Consider the following 15,159-nt stretch of genomic DNA (forward strand, 5'->3'; position numbering starts at 1 on the left):
GAAAGTCCTTAAAACACCATGTAGGCACCTTTTGATGTTTATACTTCATTATGTGTGCATATGTTTCATATCCTTTTAAAAACACGTTTTAATCTTTGCTCTGATTCAAGAATAGTTTTTTCCAATAGTTTTTTTACGCTAGGTTTGATTACATATCAGGGTGACCCAGAAGGTCCTGTATCCTCTCTTTCTGTATGTGAGTTTCATACTTTTTTCCCCAATATCTTTGCTTTGGTCTGTTTTAATGATTGCTGCTGCTAAGCTGCTAAGTCACTTCAGACGTGTCCGACTCTGTGCGACCCCATAGACGGAAGCCCACCAGGCTCCCCCCTCCCTGGGATTCTCCAGGCAAGAACACTGGAGTGGGTTGACATTTCCTTCTCCAATGTGTGAAAGTGAAAAGTGAAAGTGAAGTCGCTCAGTTGTGTCCGACCCTTAGCGACCGCATGGACTACAGCCAGCCAGGCTCCTCCATCCATGGGATTTTCTAGGCAATAGTACTGGAGTGGCTTGCCATTGCCTTCTCTGTTTTAATGATTACAAAATGTTAAAGCAATTAATAGAAAAATGGCCTGTTATTGCCAGTAAAACCCATGATAACATGCATTTGTGAATATTTACTCTAGAACATGGATATTGAGTATATTGACTTTGCTTAAATATTCATTCTTGGGGTGACCCACTCTTAAACAGAGTAAAAAACACCAGCTTTGTAAACTTGCAGTTATAGTAAAGGTAATAAGAACTAACTTAATGATTTTAGAGATGTAATTCCAAGAATAGGCTTTATTTAAAATGTCAATTAAAATGTCACTGTCTCTTTTCCTACTGTTTATATCTTTCGAATTATAATAATAGTAGCAATGACAGTGGTAGTATTAGCAACTTTGTGGTAGGAGTTGTTTTAGTATGATGAGGGCCAAATTGTTTTGGTTCAAAAGACCTGTTTGTTTTTCTGAATCTACCTTGACTCATTATCAAGTTTAACAGTTCTCTCAGAAAGATTTCTCTAACAGGACGCATTTTTGGTGAAACTACATGTTTATTGTCATTTGTGCATGTGGATACATTCATATTGAGGATATTTAGATTCAATTTATTTTAAATGGTTGTAACAAGTAATTTTATAGGAATTATATATATTGATAATCATAGTTTCATCTATTTTCCCCAGTTTTAAATCTTAAAAGAAAACATGTTTTATATTACTTATTTATTTTTAAAAATTACATTTTAAAATGGCTCAGCTGGAATTCCATCACCTTCACTGGCTTTGTTCATATTAATGCTTCCTAAGGCTCACTTGAATTCACACTCTATGGTGTCTGGCTTTAGGTGAGTGACCACAGCATCGTGGTTATCTGGGTCATTAAAAGCTTTTTTGTACAGTTCTTCTGTGTATTCTTGTTACCTCTTCTTAATCTCTTGCTGTTTTTGTGCTTTATTGTGTCTATCTTTGCATGAAATATTCCCTTGGCATCTCCAATTTTCTTTTTTTTTCATAGTTGATTAACAATGTTGTATTTGTTTCAGGTGTACAGCAAAGTGACTCAGTTATACATTATACATGTAATTCGTGTCCCATCTAGGTTATTACAGAATATTGAGCCGTGTTCCCTATGCTATATAGTAGGTTTTTTTTTTTTTTTAATTGGAGGCTAATTGATGCCGTGAAAATGCTGCACCCGATATGCCAGCAAATTTGGAAAGCTCAGCACTGGCCACAGGACTGAAAAAGGTCAGTTTTCATTCCAATCCCAAAGTAAGGCAATGCCAAAGAATGTTCAAATTACTGTACAATTGCACTCATTTCACATTCTAGGAAGATTATGATCAAAATCCTTCAAGCTAGGCTTCAACAGGATGTGAACAGAAAACTTCTAGATGTACAAGCTGGATTTAGAAAAGGCAGAACCAGAGATCAAATTGCCAGCATGCTCTGGCATAGAAAAAAGAAGGGAATTCCAAAAAAAAAAATCTACTGCTAAAGCCTTTGACTGTGTGGATCACAACAAATATTCTGTGGAATATTCTGAAGAGATGGGAATACCAGACCACCTTACCTGCCTCCTGAGAAACCTGTATGCAGGATAAGAGGCAATATTTAGACCTGTACATGGAACAACGGACTGGCTCAAAACTGGGAAAGCTGTACATCAAGGTTGTATATTGTCACCCTGCTTATTTAACTTATATGCAGAGTACATCATACGAAATGCTGGGCTGGATAACTCACAAGCTGGGGTCAAGATTGCCCGGAGAAATATCAACAACCTCAGATGATACTACTGTAATGGCACAAAATGAAGAGGAACTAAAGAGCCTTTTGATGAAGGTGAAGGAGGAAAGTGAAAAAGCTGGCTTAAAACTCAACAGTCAAAAAAAGAGATGACCAGGGAAAATCCGATGCATGAAGCAGAGCACCCAAAGCTGGTGCTCTGGGACAACCCAGAGAATGGTGTGGGGAGGATTGTAGGAGGGGGGTTCAGGATGGTGGGACACATGTGCACCTGTGGCTGATTCACGTCAATGTATGGCAGGAACCATCACAATATTATAATGCAATTAGCCTTCAATTAAAATAACTGAACTAATTTTTTTAAATGAAAAAAAATAAAATAAAAATTACATTTTAAAAAATACTGACCTGAACAAGACATTCATCTGTTCTTTTGGAACTATGTCCACCTAATTGAAGGTAACCAAATTGAAACTTTAGTTCTATCTCTAGAGTAGAGTTCTATGAATTTAATGAATAGCTTTTGGAGATCAGAATGTCATTAACATATAACAGTATTAAAATCTTTTTAAAAAATCCACCTTCTGGAGCTCCCAAATCCTACTGTCAGGCATTGATTACTAAATAGTAAGTAGGAGAGGATTAGTTGCATCTGAGTTAACTGTTTTCTGAGAATGCTAAAAATGATACCAATTCTGTTTATTTGTCTCTAGCAATTAAACACAAACAAATGATAGAAACACATAAACAGTGAGACTTACACTGGTAAATAGGTGTTCATCTGAACAGAAATCATATAGCAGACAGGAGAGAAAAACACTGAAAAGATGATCTTGCTTGCTTCTTACAAAGAGTTTGGCGTAACATGCATATTTTCATTGACCGTCTTTGCAGAATTCTCACTTTCCAGGAGAGTGATTGGAACTTTAGATGTATCCATCCATGTCATCAACAGTGGTGTCGTTATCAGAGATGCTGTTAGTTACACAGATGACAAAGCTGAAGGAAAATGTCTCTTCCATAGTAGTATATTGGAATAGTCTTGGGTCTGAAATTCACAGTATTATTTAACTTCCTAAAATTTAAATTTGTCCTTGTAAACCAAACAGCTTTTACTAACTACTGTATGCCAGAGTATAGGTTTCTCACTGCATATAAATCAGGAATTTTGGAAGTTGCATTAACCCTTTTAAGAAAATAATATTACAAAGACTTATTAATTAATTCATGTTGATGGAAGCTATCAGATAAACCTTAAAACACTGAGGCAGCTACCTTAAATCAAAAGAGAGAAACTGGTACATTTGACCCAACAATGCAGTAGGAAAAAAAAAAAGGCAAAAGGAGAACCTAGCAGGGAAGAAAAAAACTTATAGATGATGACATGTAGGTTTTTGTAGAATACTCACTGTTTTTGTAATTTAAAATTATAAAGAGATGATTATTTAAACATAGATTTTAACATCAATAACAGTATCACCAGTTTAAAAAATTAACTTAAGTGGAAAATATTCTGACTTCCATGTTTCGGTGGATATATGTCAGGTAGGATTTGTTTATATTATTGAAAATGGTACCAATAATAATAAGATAATTCTCAATAATAAATAGAGAAGTTTGGAATTTTATATGAATATAGTATTTAACAGATCTGATATTACTTTAAGTACTGTGTATCTCAGAGCAAAAGAGAGCTATTATACATAATTTTGTTAGGTCCTGGGATCATTCTAAAAACTGACATTACGTTCTCATAAATGAGCTGAGTAATTTGTAAGGAATGGTCATTTGTATTATAGATAGCCAATAGTATTTTATACCTTTTCAATTTAATCTGACTTTATATCCATAGTAGCATTCTGTTCAAATTCAGAAGTGAAACTGTTGAGTGTGTTCTCAAAAAATAGAGCACGAAAGAATATACCAGGACCTCAGAGTCTTGATCCTCAAGGAGTGTAGGGAACTCATTGAGGCAAATAGATTAAAAAATAATAGGCAAAAAAATGAGGCATGCAGTAATGCTAAAAAATAATACAATAGGAAAATCGAGGCATTATGTTTTTCCAAATATAGAAATGTATTTTGGAAAATATTTTCAGGTATTTTCATTATTTAGTTTTCTAAGGAGCCAGAATAAATTTTGAAAAGTTTCTGAGATTCAACATCTTCATTTGTAACATTTTCCTTGCCTTGTAGGAGTATTATTACTTCTCTCCTATAGTGATACCTATAGTGATCTTATTTCTTCTAGCCCTTCTGTCTTCTGACCTTCCAGAATATTTAATCTTCCTGATATGGGATCATATGCAATCTTATGGTTGGTTAATAAATAGCAGTTAGAACTGGACATGGAACAACAGACTGGTTCCAAATTGGGAAAGGAATACGTCAAGGCTGTATATTGTCACGCTGCTTATTTAACTTACATGCAGAGTACATCATGTGAAATTCCAGACTGGAAGAAGCACAAGCTGGAATCAAGATTGCTGGGAGAAATATCAATAACCTCAGATATGGAGATGACACCACCCTTATGGCAGAAAGCAAAGAAGAACTAAAGAGCCTCTTGATGAAAGTGGAAGAGGAGAGTGAAAAAGTTAGCTTAAAACTCTACATTTGGAAAACTAAGATGATGGCATCTAGTCCTATCTCTTCATGACATATAAATGGGGAAACTATGGAAACAGTGACAGACAATATTTTTGGTCTCCAAAGTCACTGCAGATGGTGACTGCAGCCATGAAATTAAAAAACACTTGCTTCTTGGAAAAAAAGCTATGATCATCCTAGACAGCATATTAAAAAGCAGAAACATTACTTTATCAACAAAGGTCCATCTATTCAAAGTTATGGTTTTTCCAATAGTCATATATGGATGTGAGAGTTGGACTATAAAGAAAGCTGAGTGCTGAAGAATTGATGCTTTTGAACTGTTGGAGAAGACTCTTAAGAGTCCCTTGGACTGCAAGGAGATCACCAGTCAGTCCTAAAGGAAATCAGTCCTGAATATTCATTGGAAGGACTGATGCTGAAGCTGAAGCTCCAATATTTTGGCCACCTGGTGAGAAAAACCGACTCATTGGAAAAGACTCTGATGCTGGGAAATATTGAAGGCGGGAGGAGAATGGTACGAAAGAGGATGAGATGGTTGGATGGCATCACCGACTCGATGGACATGAGTTTGAGTAAACTCCGGGAGCTGGTGATGGACAGGGAGGCCTGGCGTGCTGCAGTCTTTGGGATCACAGAGTTGGACACAACTGAGCGAATGAACTGAACTAAATAATAACAGCAAATTTGAGAAAGCAGGAAGAGAGATAAAGTAGATGTAGGAAGAAAAAGATATTTTTCTAATTCAGATTTATGAAATGCAGGATTTATGTTGTTAATATAAATATCTGTTGATTCATCACACATTAAGGCTTTCTTTAGTTTAGAAGTGGGATGTAAGCAGATTGGGGCAGTCCTGGAGTTGGAATGATGGTGCCAGAGTCATGCCAGCTCCTTGGTGCTCTGTTGGAAACATATCCTGGTTGCAGCCAAAACGCTATATGTTTCAGAAGCAGTGTTGATTTGAATACTACTTGCCCTGTGGCCATCCCAAGTTTTTATATTTATAAGTGTTGCTCAGGAGTGTTCCAGTTGAGCTCCTAAGTATTTTAGAAATCTTCTGATCCATGCAGTAAACTGCTCAGATACTTACATTTAGTGCTCCATGCCCTGTTGCACTAAATTTGGTCCTTTATTCACAGCTTTGCCACTTTCTTTTAAATTCTAGCCAGTTTTTCCTATGTAATTTTATTTTTGGTATTACAATCTATGTCCTTCCACCTATGCAGCTGGTCTCTCATTATCCCATGAAGTGCACATTTCTCTGTGGTGATTGTTGCATGTCCTGCTCTCTTTACCTAGATCACCCTCTCCCTGCTCTCCACTGTCTGTTGAAACCCTGATTATCTTTTGAGTTGCAGATCAAGCACTATCTCTTGTACAAAGCCTTTCACAATATTACAGTCTATGCTTTTCTCTGCATTTCTGTCATTTGTTTTCCTATCAATTCATCAGTTCAGTTGCTCAGTTGTGTCCAACTCTTTGTGACCACATGAACCACAGCACACCAGGCCTCCCTGTCCATCACCAATTCCCAGAGTTTACCCAAACTCATGTCCATTGAGACTGTGATACCTTCCAACCATCTCATCCTCTGTCATCCCCTTCTTCTCCTGCCCTCAATCTTTCAAAGCATCAGGGTCTTTTCCAATGAGTCAGCTCTTCTCATCAGGTGGCCAAAGTATTGGAGTTTCAGCTTCAGCATCAGTCCTTCAATGAACACCCAGGACTGATCTCCTTTAGGATGGACTGATTGGATCTCCTTGCAGTCCAAGGGACTCTCAAGAGTCTCGTCTTCCTTTGCTGCTGCTACTGCTGCTGCTAAGTCGCTTCAGTCATGTCCGACTCTGTGCTACCCCAGTTTAAATTATAATTGCTCATGAATTATTTTCCCTATCCTAATTTCAAATCAAGTTTCTAGCTTCCAGTCAAAGTGTAAACTCCTTGGTGAAAAGATAAAACCTTGCAGACTGGTAAATTTTAGAGGTGGATAAATATGAATTCCTTTAGCACACCCCTTTACTTGACATAACACCTATTCCACAAAATTCTATCAAAGATGCCTTTGCTTAAAAACTTCCAATGCACAAAGTCGGTGTTTAGTTCTTTCTTACCTTATGAATGATTGAATATACTATTTTTTTTTTTAAACTGCCGAATCACACACATCTACTACTCTCACTGAATTTGAGCTATCTTTAATCTTGTGGGGTATTTGAGTTGTATTGTTTATCCTTGAGAGGTCATATCAGAGTCCTTTATTCAAAAAACAAAAGCAAAAACAAACAAACAAAAAACCTTGTTCCAGTTATTATCGAATTGAACTTCAGAATCAGTTCTCCTTAGTGTACCTGTTAAGAAAGAGATGGCCCCATTTATCTGTAACTTCACTTCCAGGGTTCTGCTTCTGCCCTAGGTGATGACTGCATCTCCAGTGTGGGATCAGGGAGGGGAGCAGCTACGTTTTGAAAGTTAATTTCAGAGCAGTGTGCCACAATTCACAGTTACATATGTGCCACAGGTTCCCAATGCATGGTTTAGACTCTCATTTTTTGTTTTTTTTGTTTTTAATTTCTGGTGCTTCCATCTCAGATTTCCTATAAGGAAATAAAATCCTTTTGCTTTTATTCCTTAATATATGTTCCCCTTTAATTTCTTTTTTCTTCATCTCAGAGCATTATCTGTGATTGTCAACATTTATACCAGAAAATTCATTCTGGGAGACCTGTTATTATGTCCAAAGTGTCACAAGCACACGAAACCATCCCTGAAGGTGTGCAGGTGCATTGAATAGTAAATGTGAATGCTCCAGGCACCCCAGATACCCAGTTGCAACTGGATTCAGTTGAATGCGATATAGATCAGTGGTTTCTGGTGTCTGAAAGCAGCCAGGACAATACATTCTGAAACATTGTGTGATGCAAGTGCTCGCCAGAGGACTAGTACTTCAAAGCTGTTGCAGTTTGACTATTTGATAGCATTATACCAACTTCCTTTTCAAAATGTGCTCTCTGCCTATCAAAAGCAGATGAATGGCATTTCACAACTGAGGTCAAATCTGAAAGCCAAATTGGCAGTGCACCCACCTAAAATATATACATTTATCTCATAGCATTTTTATTTTGCAAACTATGTTCCTAAATCCTGACTGCTTATGGCCAATTATTAGGAAATAATTTAATTCCTGGAGTCTATACGCAATGTTATATCATGATATCACTGGCAAAATGTAACAAGCATCCTCAGGAAATGAGCAAAAGAGCATGTTGTAATAAGATACATTATCTTACACTAAAAAGCAAAAGAAGCAAAAACACATCCCATATCTATGTATTTGTGTATCAGTTATTTGATGAGTAGAACAACCTAGGTCACGGTGCATAAGTGAGAAACACGGGAAATACAAGGCAATAGATGAAAGATCACTTAGCTGAAGAAAAGGAACTGTTCTCTGATGCCACATTTTCCCCTTTTCTTCCCTGCATAAAGGATACACCAAGCATATTAAAAATTATGCTAAAATTAAACCTGGCAGTCATGTGAACACTAACAGAAAAAAAAGTGTGATAAAATTATTAGGATACTCCTTTTTTTTCCCGACACAGAGAAAGATGTTTTGAGACAACTTCCCAATACTGTCTTGAGAAATAATATTGAAAGTGGAATTTTTAGCCCCTTTATAGTTAAATAGAGGGAAATCAGAAAATTTATTTTTAACTAATGTGCTAGTAAATGGAACATAGAAATCATAAATGCAAATAATCAAATGAATAGATTGTTAAAGTGCTATTTATATGGAATGACTTACCCTATCATTGTAACAAGTGTAAGGAGTTTACAGTATGGTAAAGGGAAATAAGTGAATAATCATTAATATTGTCAAAAAAGGAGTGAATGGTTTATGGCAGAAAGCTGTCAGTTCAAAGGATGTTATGAATTGTGTCAATTTACTGAAACATTTTATTTGAGGTTATTGAACTGTATTATGACTAGAATTTTAGTTAGTATTGGTGTTTTGAATTGGTATTTAGTATTTGTATTTTAGTGTTGGTGTTTTTTCTGTTGGAATGTATTTGGGTCAATTGTACTTTGTTGTGTTCATAGAAAAGTGTGCATGCTTGTGTGAAATTGTGTGTGTGTTTGTGCTGAAGAAAGAAAAAAAAACAGCAAAGCAAGATGTGGTTACATCATTAAAAAACTTTCAGTAGAAAACTGGTATATTCGAACTGTCCAAGGTTCTGGTTTGTCATTGTTTACTAGCAGATAATCTGTGAGAGGGGTCAATTTAGATTCTGCAGAGTTCATCTCCAGAACACTTGGGCCAGCCACGAATATAGATGGGTGCCAGCTCTCTGCTTTCCCAGACAGCTAATTAGGTGTTATGAAAGCTTACATTGGTGAAAGAAGGTCAAGTGAGAAGTGAAGTCACTAAGTCCTGTCCAATTCTTTGCAACCCCTTGGACTGTAGCCCACCAGGCTCCTCTATCCATGGGATTTTCCAGGCAAGAATATTGGAGTGGGTTGCCATTTCCTTCTCCGGAGGATCTTTCCGACCCAGGGTCGAACCCAGGTCTCCCACATTGCAGGTAGACGCTTTATCATCTGAGCCACCAGGGAAGCTCGAAAGAAGGTAAACTAGAAATAAAAAAGAAAACTGAGAACAAATGAAAAATGAACTTCCATTTATAGAGCTGTCTACTTAGAAACAACTCTAATTTTAAGATGCTGTTAGAAACAGGAGCAACCACCACACTAACAGAAGAGCACTTTTCCTATTTAAAGCTATTTACAAAACAGAAATAAAACTATTGTGTTGACAGTCATGAAGCACAGAAAACTCTCTCAAATGGCCTTCCCCTGCAACCACAGCCCTTCAGAGCTTCCTTTCTTAATGTTCTGATTTATGGATTTTGGTTTTCAGATTTCTGTGACAGAGACTTTATTTCATCATTATAAAAAATAAATCAGATGTGTATGTGAGACTCCTATTCCAGAAATAATATGCATGTTTTCAGATGTACAAATATGTGGGCTCCAGAGGCAGCAGGCAAAGCTGAAACCAAGGGGAGGAAACCCTTTTATGTTTTCTAATATTTCCCTAAGTGTTAACAAATTAGTTGCTAATATCTCTCTTTGGGCGGTGTGGTATAATGCTTTGAAGACAAGGAAAATAAGCTTATCTTATAATTTACTTCTTGAGAGTGATACAGATTAAAATAAAGAGATAGATTTACTCTGAAGTAAGAAATTTTATAGACTGGTTCCTCAACATGTTTCCTTTGTAGTGAACACTACAGAGTCACAACACACAAGGATTTTTTTCCTCTGACTTTTCCCAAAATAGCTATATTCAACATATGCCCCTTAATCTTTAATAATCCTTGCTGCCTTAAATAGTGTTTTGACTTCAAATTTTACAGTTATACATAACGATTGTTGGCACCTCTTACCCATCTTGAAATGGCTGTGCACTCTTAATGATGTAGTGACATTACAGTGTTAAGATCACGTTATGAACATTAAGTTCTGGTAACCTTTGTGGAAGATTGCTAAAATCCAATACTTTGGGAACAGATAATTTCATGTATTACCTAAATCTTTTTTCCTCACACATATGTAACTTTCACAGTGACTGTTCCTTTGAAGGTATATTTTGGCAGGAAACAATTGCTTGCCTAATATCTTTAAGATTAAGTTGTTAAACAACTTAGTCTAGGTTTAAAAAAAGATCGAAAGAGCTTTCAGATTTGTCAGCCAATATGAATATGCAAATTTCAAACATCTTTATTTCTAAATCAATTTGAATGATATAAAATTTTAAAATCAGTAGTCAAGTTGTTTATTCAGTCAGAGATTTCAGACTCATTTAAAAGGAAAAGAGAAATATTAAAATGTTGTTTATTGGTGATTTTAAATAAAAAGATTTATGCATGTAAATTATAAAAATGTTTATATACATATGCTTATAGATATATATCTTTTGTATTACTAATACATAATTTCTATATTACTAATATGTAACTTTTATATTACTAATATATAACTTTTCTGTGCATTTTATTCATTCACCTGTATTTCTCTTATGGTAGTTACTGATTTTTAATTTTCAGGAATACATTGGAAATGCATTTGAGTTTTAAAATATTGTTTGGACTATCTGCTGGAGTAAGCTCAATTTTATTACACACATACAAATAGAGATTTGTACGTGTGTGTGTATGTGTGTAGTTTATGGTGGCAGCTGAATTGCAAGTACTTCTAGTAATTTGAGTGACTATATCTTTTGCAAAAATAAAAAAAAATATTCACATAAATTTAGGGCTTCCCTGGTGGCTCAGCTGGTAAAAAATCCGCCTGCAATGTGGGAGACCTGGGTTCAATCCCTGGGTTGGGAAGATCCCCTGGAGAAGGGAAAGGCTACCCACTCCAGTATTCTGGCCTGGAGAATTCCATTGACTGTATAGTCCATGGGGTCGCAAGCTGAATTGCAAGTACTTCTAGTAATTTGAGTGACTATATCTTTTGCAAAAAAAAAAAAAAAATCACATAAATTAAAATTGACCTAATTAAGATGACTATGTTTAGATCCCTCCCCTAGGGATCTTATATAATAGCAGATGTGACTATAGTGGTAAAGAAAGTGCTACTTGCTCAGTCATTTCCAACTCTTTGTGACCCCATGGACTGTAGCCCACTAGACTCCTCTGTGCATGGAATTCTCCAGACAAGAATACTTAAGTGGATAGCCTTTCCCTTCTCCAGGGGATCTTCCCAACCCAGGGATTGAACCCAGGTCTCCTGCACTGCAGATAGATTCTTAACCATCTGAGCCACCAGGGAAGTCCATAGTGGTATAGAAAGTGATTCTTAATAGTAAACAAGAATTTAAATGTATGCAGATGTCACATGGTCCTTCAGGTAATTATTCATTTAAAAGATTAGACACTGTAAACTTTCTCTATAGACAGAACTGCCCATATTTCCAGCTGTTGGACTTCAGAGTTGTTTTCACTTTGCAATATAAACATGCTTACCTCTTGGTTACTCTCATCTGTATACCTTTTGGATTATCCGATCTTTCTTGGCAAAGGGTGATTTTGTGAAAGAGTTATCATGTTATATTGAGGAAATGACAAAAAATAGGGTAAATAATTTCTTTGTAATCCCAGATTGGCCCAGAAGAAAAAGTGAATCTTGGGTCAAAATTCTCTAAGTTTGTTTTCTGTCCAGGATCCCTACATTTTTTTTTTTTGATGCAAATATCTAAACTCTGTAAATAGTGGCTGTCTATATAACTTGCTTCTTTCTTCATTTCTATAGTTCATAATTCACCATGTCTATTCTGGAATTCATTCCCCCGAGGTACAGAAAGAAGTTTGATTATCTACCTTTATAGCTCTAGAGCTGGAGAAAATCCTCCACGTTATTATCCTTTATTATGCACACTTAGTTTATTGAGGGGATTTTAAAAAATTATAATAGAAGGTGTGCATAGCAAAAATCCTCCCAATATGACTCCTCTTCCCTTAAGCCTCTAGTTCCTCCCTCCATCCCTCTCTCCTCTCACTTAGCATTCCTTCTTGCCTCTCTATTTCTTTTTGTCTTGCTGGTCAGTTTTTTTTTTTTTCTTTTTTGGTCTAGCTGGTCATTCTTTATTTACTGCCAATGTCTCTCTTATGTACCAAACTAATCATCTATTTATTTATGTTACTTCAGAAATAATTTGACTTTCTCATAAATTATTTGACCCTTGGCAATTATAGTTCACTTTCTGTTCATAGTTTCTGCTGTTTATACAAAAGTGTTCACTTAATTTTCTTCACTGTCTGTGAACTGCTGCTGTCAAGTCTATTGCTCAGTCATGTCCGACTCTTTGCGACCCCATGGACTATACAGCCCACGGAATTATCCAGGCCAGAACACTGGAGTGGGTAGCGGTTCCCTTCTCCAAGGGATCTTCCCAACCCAGGGATTGAACCCAGGTCTCCTGCATAGAACGCAGATTCTTTACCAGCTGAGCCACCATGGAAGCCCAAAAGTGAAGCTGTTTCCACCCAATTTCCAACCGGAGACCTCGCACATGTTAGGGGGACATGATAACCACTAAACTGGGGAAACCACAGGGTTGTAGTTTCCTTAGTGTAGTGGCTGCTGTCAAAATTACAGTCTAATCCCAAGGTGAACAGCATGTAATGTGTCATAATCAGTACTCGAAATTTTCTCCCTCAGTTGTGACATGAAGTTGAGTAGTAAAACTGCAGAGTTTATATTGATGGTTTCAAATTCAAGGTCGATTTATGCTTTCATACATCTGCATTATTCTATCTCTTTCACTCTCTTCTTAGATTCATATTGAATTCATTCAGATCTGGGCTATCCAAATTGCTGAAACTGAGGCCATTCAATATTGAAAAATAAAACTATGTTAGTGTATTTCAAAGAGAGCGTATGGGTTGTAAATGAAGTTTTTAAAAATCACAACTCTAAAAGGTATAGAAATATTACCAAGTGAAATGGATGGTAAAGTTTTTCACTGGATTTTTGAAGAATAAAATTAGTTGAGTGAAATAATACATATTTTTTTTCTAAAACTTACTGACACAGGTATAATATTGATGGTTTACTTTCAGAATACATAGTGTAAGCAGATACCTGACATTAAACATTTTCGATATGCTGTTGTTTAAATCCTACTCTACTTTCAATCTGCACAGAGAGGCTTTCCAGAAAATTGCCTAGCTTCTTCTGCTTCTGTTTGTGTCCATCTGTCTGACAGCCTTCCAAATCATAGACAGTATTTGAGTTTGTGAGTAGATAGTAGATAGTTTAGTTTGAGACTACATCTCAGTATTCTTGACTGCATTACATAATAAGCTTAACATATTCTATTCACTGCTAGGTAAATGTATTTTAAGAAGAAAGGCAATTAGAATAGGGAAAAGCCACCTAGATACTTCTTTTTAACATTTCATGTGTGAATGATACATGCTATGAAATATCATAGAATTTTTGTTCTGTCAAAACACCATTTTGATTCCTTTCTAAGAGTTTAGTTTTATAGAAAATTATTTTATCCTAAAACCTTTTGAGGTAAATTAAGTTGTGGTTTATTTTTTTTTCTTTTTGGATAAGGAATTACTTATGTGTTTTAAATATAAACAGATTTTCTATATGACTTTTAAATGTAACTGTATATATTTATCAGTGCAGTTAAATTTGCTGATTTTTCCCTTGCACATAGGACACTATACATTATAGAGATCCTCTTGCATCAATTAAATGGTAATCCCAAGAGTTCCCAAATGTGTAGGGAATTCTATTCCCAACACATGGAGTTAAATTGTAAATATTCTCTCTTGAAAAATAGTCCCTGTTTTAAAAAGGATCATTAAACATAAGGAGGACAACCATTTGTTGATGAAAGGGAAAACTGGGAAGATATAGTTCAAAGTTATAGCTTAAAATATTGAGTTCATGGACTGTTGTCATCGTGAAGGAATTTTGTTTCATATTTTCTTGTTCAGCATCTTTGAAATGGTGGTAATTAAAAGAATGGTTTATTTAGATTATCTACATGTTATCGTGAAAGAGAAGCAAAATTCTCCCAGAAAGCATTACTGTTTAGGAAATCAAGATTTGTCATTCATTCTGAACTATATCTGTTGACTAAATCCATTTTCACTTACTCACACCAAAAACAAAACAAACAAACAAAAAAATTGAAGAAACCTGATTATGTGATCCATCTGCAAATCTACTACAATAGGACTATGTACATTTTTGACAAGGTTGTTTATAACACATTTGGATAGAAAATTCTATTTGCTACTCTCAGTAGGAAAAGTAGGCTTTTAAAGGAAAAGTTTTATTTCATGACTGTTACCAAAATAACAATTACAAGCAAAGTAGGGATAAAACATGGGAAAAAAAAAAAAACAGGTTAGGATTTGGTATGGAAGTTTGCAATTCAGTTTTTGTACTGTTATTTGATTTGAAAAATTAATCCTGGTAATCCTTTTTGAAGTTCCCTGTTTCCAGGATGGGTTATTCAGAACAAAGACTGATATCCCCAGAAGATTAGTTTACAGTGATGTTCTATTCTACTGAGAATGATTCTCCAATGGCCACTTTTTACTTCTTTCCAGGCTATGGGAATTCGTTAATATCTAGAGAATAGACTTAAATAAAACCATTGTCTCAACCAGCAGGTTTATGCAACCATCCTGAAATGTTTTAATTATTGTTTTCTTTTCTTTTTAATTAAGAGACCAGAGGTCAAGCAAACCCAGGGAGAGTGGATCACAGTCTCG

The 15,159-nt window shown here is 35.7% G+C and overlaps 1 protein-coding gene across 2 annotated transcripts in view; it reads left to right on the forward strand.

The window, feature by feature from the left end:
* The window catches only part of PCDH17 (protocadherin 17), a 125,333-nt gene that overhangs the window by 105,401 nt on the left and 4,773 nt on the right, over positions 1 to 15,159 (forward strand). The gene's annotated exons all lie outside the window — the stretch shown is intronic.

The sequence above is a fragment of the Moschus berezovskii genome, chromosome 13, assembly GCF_049115385.1.
Source record: "Moschus berezovskii isolate FMDL1 chromosome 13, NW_MosBer_1.0, whole genome shotgun sequence".
In the NCBI taxonomy this organism is placed as follows: Eukaryota; Metazoa; Chordata; class Mammalia; order Artiodactyla; family Moschidae; genus Moschus; species Moschus berezovskii.